The sequence below is a fragment of the Odontesthes bonariensis genome, chromosome 8 (genome assembly GCF_027942865.1).
Source record: "Odontesthes bonariensis isolate fOdoBon6 chromosome 8, fOdoBon6.hap1, whole genome shotgun sequence".
NCBI lineage: Eukaryota > Metazoa > Chordata > Actinopteri > Atheriniformes > Atherinopsidae > Odontesthes > Odontesthes bonariensis.
Window position 1 is genome coordinate 19,701,671 of NC_134513.1, and position 13,085 is coordinate 19,714,755.

At 40.8% G+C, this 13,085-nt stretch overlaps 1 protein-coding gene across 15 annotated transcripts in view; it reads left to right on the forward strand.

Annotated features, from left to right (window-relative positions):
* The window catches only part of LOC142385463 (pleckstrin homology domain-containing family A member 5-like), a 230,400-nt gene that overhangs the window by 62,591 nt on the left and 154,724 nt on the right, over window positions 1-13,085 (forward strand). The gene's annotated exons all lie outside the window — the stretch shown is intronic.

Consider the following 13,085-nt stretch of genomic DNA (forward strand, 5'->3'; position numbering starts at 1 on the left):
CTCCACATTTGAGGTGCCTTGAAGGCTCACAAGTGGCAGTATCTCTCCATGTTTTTGCCTATATGAAATATAATCAACTGTAATGAGTGTGTCCAGTGAAGCTTGAATCGCCTCTTTAAAAAAAAAAAAGGCCTCCACCAGCCTCAGTATGCACACAGCATTTGACTTTGCAGTATGTTCTTTTTTTTATTAATTTTAGTCCCCGTCTTTCCTGCGTGTCATCCCATCTCCCTTCCTTTCTTCACACCCTCCCACATTTTCCCTCTGGAGTCTGGTTTTTACATGCAGACAGCACCGTGCCTCGTTTTTATCTCTCTTGATATTCAAAGTGACATTGCCTTTCACACAGCGTCACCCTGTGCTTGTGAGCCTGCAAGCAGCTGTGGCTCTGCAGTGTCAGAGCGTAGCAGAGTTGATTGTTGGTCAGGGCTTAAGGTTGAATTTTGAGGTGTGCACAGATATCTGTTAAAAAAACATGGCAGTTCAAAAGGGCAGTTGCTGATTTAAACCTTTCTGCAGAAGGATGCCAGAGACACAGCTGTGGATACACCCACATGCACATCACACAGGGTTAATAATCCTCATGATGTAAGATATAGATTGCAGACTCTTCTGGTACATGCATTTATCCAGTGAAGATTAAATGCGCCAACTGCATAAAAGATCATTTTCTACAGATGAATACTGATTAAATAGACGTTCTTATTCCTTATCCAGCTGTTTTACATAGTAAAGAATTGTGGGACATTGGATTTCACTGCAGTTTCATATGAAAACATGGTGGTGTTAATAGATGAATGTTAACAGTGAAATGAATACTGTGTTATCGTTTCCTGTCGATTATTTAGGGCTGGGCAACGATTCAAATTTTTAATCTAATTAATCACATGATTTCCCTGATTAATCACGATTAATCGCATTTGTACGCAAAATCCAAAAATGAATTCAAAAGTAGTGTATAGCTTTTAGCATTTAGTTTTATTTTAAATGTGCTGCCATATGAATGAAAGTGCCATAACATTTGTTGTGCTAACACACTTTTAACATCAGCATCTTTCTGTGGTTTTTATGTAGAAGCCTCGCTCCACCGTCTGTTTCCTTGAATGACTTGCTGCTATCAGTTGTGTGTTTTACCTTTAAGTGATATTTTAGACTGGAACTACTACACTGAGAAGACAATTCAACTTGGCAGAGTTTACAGATGACTTTGGTTCTGTTGACTCCGCCGTCTGGAAGAACTTTAAAATGAAAATGGCCGAGTAAAAGTTCCGTACCCTTCTCCATGTTTGGTGGATTGGTGGATTCCGGTTCCGCAGCAGACAGCAACAGACTTTTTTTTTAAAAAAAGCCTGTGAGCAACAGACTTTTAGAAAATAAAATAAATAATAAAACCGTCCGTGGCATAGTGGGTACAGCAGGTGCCCCATGTACAGAGGCTATAGTCCTCGCTGCAGCTGGCCCCGGTTCGAGTCCCACATCAGACGGCCCTGTGCTGCGTGTCATTCCCCCTCTCTCTGCCCCCTGCTTCCTGTCTCTTTGAACTTTCCTATCAATTAAAGGTACAAAAGCCCTCCCCCAAAATAATAATAATAATAATTAAAAAAAAAACCTGCATTAATGTGCTATAAAATATTTATCGGCGTTAAATAACTAACAAGTTAACTCGCCCAGCCCTACTATTATTCAAAACAGTTGTAATTCCTAAAAGGTTGTGAAAATCTAGATGAAATTTGGAAGCATCGATTTATAAATCTCACAAACACAAATTTAATTCACAGTAGAACATAGAAAATACATCACATGTTGTAATTGAGACATGTTACGGTTTCGTGAAAAATACTGGTTCCGGTTCAATTTTGATGGCAGCAACACGTCTAAGAAAAGTTGGGACGGGTGCATGTTTACCACTGTGTAGCATCCCCTCTTCTTTCAACACCAGTCTGTAAATGTCTGTGACTGAGGAGACCAGCTGCTGGACCTTTGGGAGAGGAATGTTGTCGCATTCTTGCCTGATATAGAATTCTAGCTGGTCAACAGTCCTGAATCTTCTTTGTTGTATTTTGTGTTGAAATATGCAATGACTTCTCTGAAAAAGATGTGGTCTGGATGGAAGCATTGATGCATTCAACATTGATGGCGTCTTTCCATGTGAGCAAGTTCCATAGGCACTAACGAGCACCCCTATACCGTCAGAGATGCTTTTGAATTGAGTACTGAAGACAAAGCTGGATGGTCCCTCTCCACAATTATGATTTCCATGATGATTTCCAAAAAGAATTTAAATTTTTAATTCATCTTACCACAGAACAGATTTCCACTTTGCCTCAATCCATTTTAAATGAGCTTTGCTCCAAAGACAGCTGTGTTTCTGGATCATGTTCACATATGGCTTCCTTCTTGCATGTGCTTTAACCTGCATTTGTTGATGGCACGGTGAACTGTGTTCACAGACAATGATTTCTGGAAGTGTTCCAGAGCCCAGGCAGTGATTTCCGTAACAGAATCATGTCTATATTTAATGCAGTGCTGCGTGATGTTCAGCTATGTCCCTTGTAAACAGAGATGTTTGCCGATTCTCACAATCTTTTGATGATATTCTATATGGAATATTCAAATTCTTCACTATTTTTCCATTGAGAACCATTATTTTGAAATTGATCGTTTTTTTCTTTTTGCAAATTGTGGAAGTTCTAGTCATTTTTACCCCTGAGAGACTCTACCTCTCTAAGGTGCTCTATTTGTACCCAATAATAACTGTAACGGACCTTTTGCAGATTTACTTGATTAGATGCAACATGTTCCTCTAGCTGTTTCTGTTTTTTTTTTTTTCTAATTGTCTGATTATTATATTAAAAAATACTTAAATAAGGGAATTTATTCATGGTCACGACTTTTCAGATTTGCAATCAGAACACAACTAACCAGGTACAGGAGAACAGGGTGTTTGAACGACAAGGTGACTTTATCTGAGTAGCAAATTAATCCAAAAATGTGGCAGCACATTCATTTTAACTGCATTAATGCATCTGAGAAATGAGATTGGAAGTAAAGTGCAGTATTACAGATCTTTATTCTTATCTAGCAATAGAGTGTAGCGTACATTGAAGAAGGTTTTTGTTGGAGATACACTTGATTCCAATGCATTTTAATACATTCTGTGCCCAGCTGAGGGGAAATGCTCAGACGCTTTCTTGAGATTTGGGAGTTTTTGGCATTGATTTCCCAAAGTTCACTTTGTTGCCTCATATTCTTCCAAATTTGCCAATAAAATCTTTTAATACAGAGATTGATTTCCCCGGCTTTGTTAATTGCAAGACAACATTGTCAGCAAACAGTGGAATCCTATTCTCTTTTTTGTCTAATGTCTATTCCAAAAATGTCCCTGTTAGTGGGGAAAGCTTCTGCCAGCTTCTGCCAGCTTCTGCCATTCTGAGTTATGGCTTGCTACTGTATACATAATTTGATCCATATACCAATACCTATCCCCAAAATTATATTTCTAGAGGGTGGAAAATAAAGTCAACTATGCTAAATGTCTTGTCCGCATGCAGTGATTTTAAAAGATTCTGGTTGGTTGTTCAGGATTGAGTGGTTAACTATTAAGCAGCCTCTAGATTTAAATAGGAACGCATCTGGCTTTTATGACAGGTCTGGGTTGATCAACTGGAGTGGTAGATTTTCTTATATGCTTTCTATTCATTTAGATATAGACTTGAGGTTAAAGGGATAGTTCGCCTCTTTTGACATGAAGCTGTATGACATCCCATATGAGCAATATCATTTATGAACATCTTCTTACCCCCTGCTGCGTCCTGTGAGCCGAGTTCCAGCCTCGTTTTGGCGTTGATGAAGGTAGTCCGGCTAGTTGTCTGGGGCCACAAAAATAAAGTGTTTTGCTTCTCAAAACAATATGCGTTCAAAAGAGTAATACATTTGCATCACAAAATTGTTAGCCAGAAAAAGTCAGACCTCACAATCGCTTGGCGCTATTTTTGCCTCCCTTCATATCAATGCGTGCAGCCACCTAGCGATAGCCGCACCTGTTACGGTGTTTACTGCTCGAAAGCAGGGGACTGCTCGGTCTGCACTTCGGTCTGCACAGTTTACACAGCCCGTAGTGATACTAAGGGAGCGAGAAATAGTGCCAAGCGATGTGAGGTCTGACTTTTTCTGGAGGGACGATTTTGTGATGCAAATGTGTTACTCTTTTGAACGCGTATTGTTTTGAGAAGCAAGACGCTTTATTTTTGGGACCCCAGCCAACTAGCCGGACTACCTTTCTCAACGCCAAAACTCAGCTGGAACTCGGCTCACAGGACGCAGCAGGGGGTAAGTCAATGTTCATAAATGATATTGCTAATATGGGATGTCATACAGCTTCATGTCAAAAGAGGCGAACTGTCCCTTTAACTGGAAGTTGTGGGATTGGACAAAGGGATATACAGTCTGGATATAAAATGGATATAAAAAGAGTTTTAGGTTGAAAGTCATAAGACCTGATAAAAACTCTGCATGATATCCATCCAGTTCTGGAGAAAACTTTCCACAGATGAGTGACATGATTACTTGTTGCACCTCCTCTGGTGTGAATGGTGAGTTCAGCAGTTCCTTGTCTTCATCATAGACTGAAGGGAGATCTGTCTTTTCCTGGATCACACAGGTACCCTGTTCAGAGAGGTTTTCTAATGATTCAGGCTGTTAATGAAACATTTTGGAACGGAGACCATATTGATTCTGTGACGTGTTTTAATCCTGTAGAGGCCCGTTGAATTAAATATACGATATATTGACTTTTAGCTTGCCTCGGTAGGGCATATGTTTATGAGATTGTTTCAGATTTACAAGGTCCTTCTAAGGATGTTCACTATTATTGGAAAAATCGTTTTTTTCTGGCCAATCTAAACAACATCCGCTGACCTCTTTTCACAGTTTTTGCCGCATTCCACACAACTTCAGGAGTGTCGGAGGACAGTACGCTGTTCTGCTTACATTGTTCTAGCCACTGTAAAAAGAGGAGTTTTACCCTGTTTGTGAGAATACTCATGGGTCATTATTTTTATAGAAAGAGAGAAGACTCCAACCAGGACACTTGAATGCGAGCAAGCTGCTGGGGTTGAGACAGAACAGACGCATGCTTGTCATCAGTTCTTGTCCAACAGTTTATGTCAAAAACCTAATGGCTTTCATTGTGCAGTGGGTTGTCCCTGTGATTCCCTAAATGGTCACAGTCTTATTCTAACCTTGCTTTTGTACATCTGAGCATCTTGATGATAACTTTTCTACAGGCAGATTTCTTCTTATTCATTCTTCTGCCAAAAACAGTAACACAGATTTTCTCCACTTGTCACCTGTCACAGAAGTGAAAAGTTAAATAGTCAGCACTTGCTTTTATGTCTTTGTTAAGGAAGGGATAAAAGAGGTTACACCTGTAACTGGTCAGATATGACACAAGAGGTCACAGAGGAGAGATCATCCTGGACTGTTAAAAGGAAATCTAAGTAAGAGTAGGATATTTGTCTTTCTGAATGAAATGCATAGTTTTTCACACTGTGATTTAGTTAGTTGTTTCAGTTATGGCTAGCTGCTAATATAACTGTAAGAATATATATTTTATTTTCTGCTAATAACTGAGCTTTTCACAATTCAGGCCCTGCAGCACACAGCACGATCACTGACCAGTCAAAACCCTCCTCCTTCTTTATTTGCATGCAGTCCACGAGTGAGCAATACTGATCGGAAAAATTTCAGTTAACTAGTCCACTAGTGGCTTCTTATTTTAGTACAGATGTTAATTTTTTTTTTTTACCCTCACTAGGTAACTAATGAGGTTCAGAAAGATAAATAATTCTGGCAAAAAAGTTAGTCAGCGTCGAAAATAACCGTAATAGCTAACTGGTGAGCTAATAGCTAATTAGCTAATTCTTTTACCTTACCAGTTAATACATATTTCTTTACTAACTAGTTCAGTCCAAAAGTCGGAGCTCATTAACTTTTAACATTAGTTAACATCAAGCTAGCAAGTTAAGGCTGCTACTGTTGTACAAGTTAACTGGTAAAATATTTTCATCTAAATTAGATAACTAGTTGCAGGCATACATCTACTGTGCACTTTTGTCTTGACGAGTAAGACATGAATGTAAACTAGTGCGAATGTCTTAACTAGTTGCACATCATAGCTCACTAGTGCTAAGGGGCGTTATACCAGATGAAAAAAAAAAAGGTCCAGCATGCGAGAACCATGTCCGACATATTCGGCCAGCGGAAGAAGATGGCCTCCACTAGTTGACTCGTATGAAACACCAGAGTTACTAGGTAACTTTTTTTGGACCCAATGAGTTTACTAGGAATACAGTGTGTGTGTTACTTGCTAACTAATGAATCTTTTTGACCTCGCTAGTTAACTAATAAGCAGTGCATCAGCAGTAAAAAAAAAAAGAAAAAAAAGGCACTTTTCACTAGTTCAACAGTGAAGACTTTGACGCTAACTACTTACTGAGTTAAGTGAAAATACCTGTATTGCCTTCAATAGTTCACTAATGGGCATTTGATTGTCACTATTTATCTATGGAGCAAAACCTGTGTTGACAAGTAAACATACCGGATGCTATGCTCGTCACTAGTAAACCTTGTGAAATTTACTCATGAACTAGTTTGTTCCGAGGCCCGCTAGTACATCAAATGGCTGACTTTGCATTTTGTCGCTATTGGTGCGTGACATAACCTCACTTATTCAGCTTCTACTTAAACTAGTTATTCAATGGTTTTATGGATTTACATTATTTGGTTGGACTAGAATTGCATGGTGGTGTGGTGGTCGGCACCGCTACCTCACAACAACAGGGTTCCTGGTTGGAATCCCGGCTGGGGCCTTTCTGTGTGGAGTTTGCATGTTCTCCCCGTGAATGTGTGTGTTCTCTCCGGATACTCCGGCTTCCTCCCACCGTCCAAAATAACACAACGCATGTTAGGTTCATTGTTGACTCTAAATTGTCCCTAGGAGTGAGTGTGAGCGTGCATGGTTGTGTGTCTCGTTTTGTCTCTGTGTGGCCCTGTGATGGACTGGCGACCTGTCCAGGGTGCACCCCGCCTCTCACCCAATGATGGATGGGATAGGCTCCAGCCCTGGATTTATAATTGAATGAAGATTCAATCCAGTTATAACCCAATTCAAAGTGTCTTGAGATTAATTCAGTTGTGAATGGAACAAAAATTCTAAATCACCAGTGAGTTAGAGACAGAGACATTTACACAAACTTAAACACAACTGTTACAAATCGCCTGCTTTTTTTGTGTGGCCAGCAGCGATCTGCACCATGTTATTGTGCTGTGTGTGTATGTGTGTGCATGTATTAACTTAAATAAACACAGCGGTAGCAACACTCATCGGTTCTAAGATCTTGTCAGCATCCCTGGAGAGAGAGACATCCTGTAGAGGCTACACGAATACGCACACACACACACAGATGGCTGAAGAAGAGCATTTATTTGTTTGCATCAGAAGAATAATGATAAAATGTCTGCTTCTTGATGTTGTGTCATTTGCGTTTAGGTATAGGATGCACTTGAATTTTCTTCTGTGGTGGTCTTTTGTTTGGGAAATCGGTCATGCACTCTGCTCTTACCCACCCATTACCTCAAATACACACAGCTACACACACAGAGGAGATATGTCAGACCTCTGGCTTGAATTCAAGGGGATAATTACAGGAAAGAGCTCTTTTGCTTTGAATGCTGTTTGATTGCGCTGCCTCTTCCTCTCCTGGAAATCAAGAGAGTCTGTTGAGTGTATATGCATGTGTGCATGGGTAATTGTCATGGCAACATGTGGGGAAGAGTGCGCATTGTAGAACTGAAGGGATGTGTTGAAAACTGAGGTGGAGCATCCTTCAGAAGGTTTAGACTGAAACTAGACTAATTGTTTGCAAATTCACTTTGGGAGATATTGAGGCAAACAGTGAACTGTGTAAGAGATGCAGTGTCATATTCCGAAAATGTTTTCATACGTGTAGAATTGCCTAAAAATGAAATTTGTCACATTGTCCTGAAAGCACTAACGCCTTTATATTCAAGGAAACTGCACATCCTTCTCCTTCGTCTTTCAATGAGCCTGTGATGGTGGGCTCCCTGTTGCTCCGTCTGAGCATGCGTTGGATACCGTTTCATGTAATGATCCTAAGAAATCTTTTTTGGATCCCTCTTTGTTTAGAATAAATCTGGCTTCGGACACTTTCCCATAGTTCTAAGGCCAAGTTTATCCATGTTCCCAATCAGAAGTTTCACTTGGTCAGCAATGCTGTGCTGGAAACCTGAGGTCCATTTGTAAGATTCGTGTCATTTCGATGCCGCTTCAGTGGAAAATAACAGACTATGAAATCTGACCTTTTTGCAGAGAGGAACTTTGCTTGGTCAACAGCAGTAGTCTGATTTGGTTTGACTACTGACCTTGTTAGTACAGAATCTGAAACACTTTTTCCTCATTTTACACATCAGAACTTCTTGTTTGAATATTTCTTAATCTTTATAATAGCAGGTTATTTCCAGGTGGGTCTCAGATTTTTGGACTCCATGTGGGACCCAATACATCATGTATAGGATAATGTTTGAAAATTGTGGGATATCGGTTTGGTGGACAGCAGCATGCTCATGATGTTGGAATATTGTTTCATCTTTCCCAGAATATAGTCTGCATGTCGTCAACTTAAACACTTTATGATTTATGATTCAGCTCTTGCTTTTAATATGAGAACCCTTCAAGATTTGAATGATGGTAAACAGCGGTAAGTTACTTACTCAAATGAATAACAGCTGTGTAACTTATTTCCCACAATTTCCATCCCTCCGTCATGTCCAGCTATCTTCTGCCTAAAAAAGCTTTCACAATTACTCAGCCGTGATGGTCTATATTAATGTCATGTTATATAAGTGGCCTTTTTCATACTGGTCACATTTATCCCCGGCAGCTAGTTGGAAATGGCATTAAAGACTGAAAAAAATAACAACATCATGTTTTATTGTCGGTAACAAACAGAGATGGGAACTCAAGTCACTTTGACTTGGACTCAAGTCGACTCGAGTAGCTGTTTTTATGACTTGTGACTTGACTTGACAAAAAATAAAAGACTTGGGACTCGACTCGGACTTGGAAGGTAAAGACTCGGCACTTGACTTGAGACACGATGACTTGAATGACTTGAGTGTTAAGCATCTAGCATAACTTCGAACTTTGTTCATCATTTTAAGATCCATTCTGACCAGTAAGTGCTTGTCAAATTAGCTAATATTATCCTGTTAGCCTAGTCGGTAGTTAGCTAACGTTAGCTTGATATGATATGGGGTGGACAGGTTGGATACATTGGCCAATGATGTTTACTGACAGTTACTTATATCTTGTCTTTTCACTTTATTAAGATCAGATTCTGCAGGCAAAATTTCAATAATAAGGTGACTTGACTTTGACTTGACTTGACCTATTACAGGACTTGACTTTGACTTTGACTTGACTTGACTTGACTTGCCCAAGAAGAAATTACTTGGGACTTACTTGAGACTTGAAAGCTAAGACTTGAGACTTACTTGAGACTTGCACATGTGTGACTTGGTCCCATCTCTGGTAACAAATGTGTGATTTGAATTTCACATTGATTTGAATATCATTTCACCAGGAAATCTCACTGAGATTAAATATGACTTCTGCAAGAAAAGACCTTGCAGCAAAATGACTTCAAGTTTATGATGGGGGCCACGTACTGCAACAACAACCAAGTCAACAGTAGGTGGCGCCGGTGTACAGTACAGTCTACTGCTGAATAGAAAAGAGGACAAGTCAACTCGACAGCTAATCCAGTTCGGCATTCTCGTAACCAAAGCAGTGGACGATTTAGTCAGTCGTCAGCCTCATTGTGATGGCTGCCAACATTGGAAATGCTCGTGTCCAATCCAGTGGGTCACCGGCTTCTTCAAGCTAATGCGCAGCTGAGACAACAGATTGAGAATGAGTAGCTGAAGTTTTTACCCGGGTAGAATGTAAAGTCACCCTTTTATTTGCCACTGCCAGCCTCTCAGTGCTGGCTTATTATTGGTCCGATCAATAGCATCCTTCTGCTCGGTGTACCCTCCTGCCACATGCATATTACCTCTGCCGGGTGCTCAATGGTCTCATATTTTGGTCCTTTCACTGCAGCCTAGGTCCAGGGAATTAAGAAAAGTGACATGTACGCACACTAAGGTTTAAAATGGGTCCATTAAAAGGGTTTTGCTTAGAGCGTGACAGAAAGTTAATTCGAAGATGAACCATGTTCAGGAGTCACGAGTAAAAATAGATGGATATTATAATCTTAAAACCTGCAGCGAGTCAGGCTGTTAAAGTCGCATAGCAGAAATATGTGAGGACAATCTGCCTTATCTGCACTTGAGTGGAATGAATGGTAGATTGGTAAATTACTGCACTGCATCCCTCATTGTTAGACTCTCCACTATCATCATCTCCGGCTCTGTGCGTAATGTTTATAGCCCACCACGTAATAATTCCAATCTCACGGTGTAGAATCTGCCTGTGTTTGTTACATTATGTCTGAATCCATCTGATAAACAGCAACAGGATGACTGCAGGAAAGCCGTGTCTGCTTTTACGTTTCAGTGGGGGTTATTAGGACAGAGGCCAGGGAGAGTGTGTAGTGATTGTGTAGTGGTGCATGTTCTGATGGCTTCCTATGAGAACTGTCAGCTTTCTATCAAATGGGATTGAATACAGTGTGATGGTATTGTGAGTAACATGTACTGGTCTAACCTTTAGGGATACCTTCCCGTACTAGTTATGATGTTGTTGTTGTTTTTTTTGCTGAATCAAACTGAAGATCGTTCAAGGACTAATTAAAACCAGTGGTTGCTTTGAGGATTTTAATATGAAGCAGATGTAGCTTTGTTTACGCTCCACAATTCCACCTCTGTTATTTGTAGAGTTGAAAGCTTCGATAATTCAGTCCTTCATATGGTCCTGGTTTCTAAACATCCAAAACACCAGTGCAATGTGAGTAATATGACATCTGTCTATGCCATAGTCTCAAAGTCTTGTCAACTCCACGAATGAATATGGCCAGTTGAGCGACGTCCGTAATATCAGTACTCTCATCAATTGCAACAGAAAATGCCAGAAAATGACTCCAAATTGTGTTTCAGTTGGCTGTCCAAATCTGCCGATAGTTCCGAAATCCTGTCTGCCACGGTATTTCTCGTCAAGCTAATATTGGCAAAAGTTTGTCGCTTCTCAGGACACACAATTTCGGCAGCCTTCAGCATGCAGTTTTTGACGAACTCCCCCTCACAGTTCGGCTTTGATGCTAATGCTATTTGGCTAGCAATTAAGTAGCTGGCTTTCACCGCAGCATCACTGACCTCTCGGCTCCGGGTGAAAAAAGATTGCTGTTTCCTCAGACCCACCAACATTTCATTGACCTTCTGTTTTCTCAGTTCTCTGTGCAAGTTGTTGTATTTTTCACTATGCTGAGTTTCAATAGTGGCGCCGAATATTGTATTCCTTAAGCACGGAAACTTGCTGCCCTGCACACCAGGCACACGGGTTTCCCATTCACTTCTGTGAACATATAGGAAGAAGTCCATTTTTCTTGAAAAATCCGACACACAGCGAAGGTGCATGGCACATCGGAGGTGCTGGGCTCAGTGATGTTCTGGGGGAACAAGACACGACATGACATTATAGCATGCACTTTCATCCATTGTAAAAAATAAAAAAAAGGTGTTTCAGAATGCGGTAGTGGTGGCTGTGTGTACAATAGGTGCATGGCACATCAACTCACCTTAAAGTTTGTCTATCATGCGCTCAAACAGAGCTAAAAAGCGCTCCGTTTTCTGCTCGTGGCTCTTCTGCTCCTTCAGGCTCTCCTGTATCAGGTAATCCATTATCGGATTGGACTTCCTACTTCTTTTTTTGGATGGGGATGACTTTAGAAACAGATCTTCGTTTTCGGCGCTAAACCTGATCAGGCTCTTTGTTTGTGCTTGAGTCCCTGTGAATCACAGTCACGTATATGAATACTTGTGATAATAGGTAGCGAAATGACGCACACGTCACTCAAAAGGAACTTCTCTATGGTTAACCAACTACATTGCTTGTAAATACTCGAGTTACAATTTCAAAAACGACAAGTTTGTTGTTTTACGACTTTCGCAGCACCTTCACATGCATTGACCGATTACTCCATGTAAATTGCGACTTTTCCCATGTGCGTTTATAGCAGAAAACAACTACACATTGCCACCATGTTAAACTCACACAATACACCAGTTATCACAACCTAAAACGGTTAAAACAGTTAAATTATGGCAAAAAAATAGAGCTACTTACATTTGTGTGGTGCTTTCTTTGCTTCCTCCATTTTTAAAAAGACTCGCGTTCTCCCGGTAGTCGCGTTGTACTCTGGGAAATATATCGTACCCCTCCGAACATAGTCTGCCTTACCCAGGCTCCGCCCTCGCAGTGACGCAACACCTTCGGCTCTGCTACACTTACTCAGGCCAACTGCTCATTCAGGTGGATTCGAGTTCCCGAAAAAATGGGAACTCCACCCACTTTGTCGGGAAGCAATCAACTTTGAGCAGCGCCAACCAAGGCGGGTTCAAGGTAGTGACGTGGTTGAACTGCCACTCAACCCATGGATTGTACACGGAAGCGCTTCATTCAATATCAACAAGGAGCAGCATCAAGCTTTTGACACTGCTGTAGATGCTGTAATGAAAGTGTTCGACGGGAGATTCTCGTTAAAAATCGAGCAAAGAACAGCCCTTGAATCGTTTCTTGACAGGAAAGACGTTTTCGCCTGGCTTGCTCCCTACTGGCTTCTGTAAGAGTTTAATCTACCAGTTAGCCCCGCTGGTAGCTAAATCATACGTCAGAGGAAAGAGTGGTGTGATTGGCTTAAGCTTAGGCACAGCCTTTTCTGGCCACAACCAGTAGCAACCCGAGGGAGGCGGGTTGACCAGGCCATTTCGAATCGTATTCGTTATGGTCTTGGTCAGACCAGAATCTCGAAGAGATTTGAAAGTCTATGTTAATCAGGCTAAGTCTGCCT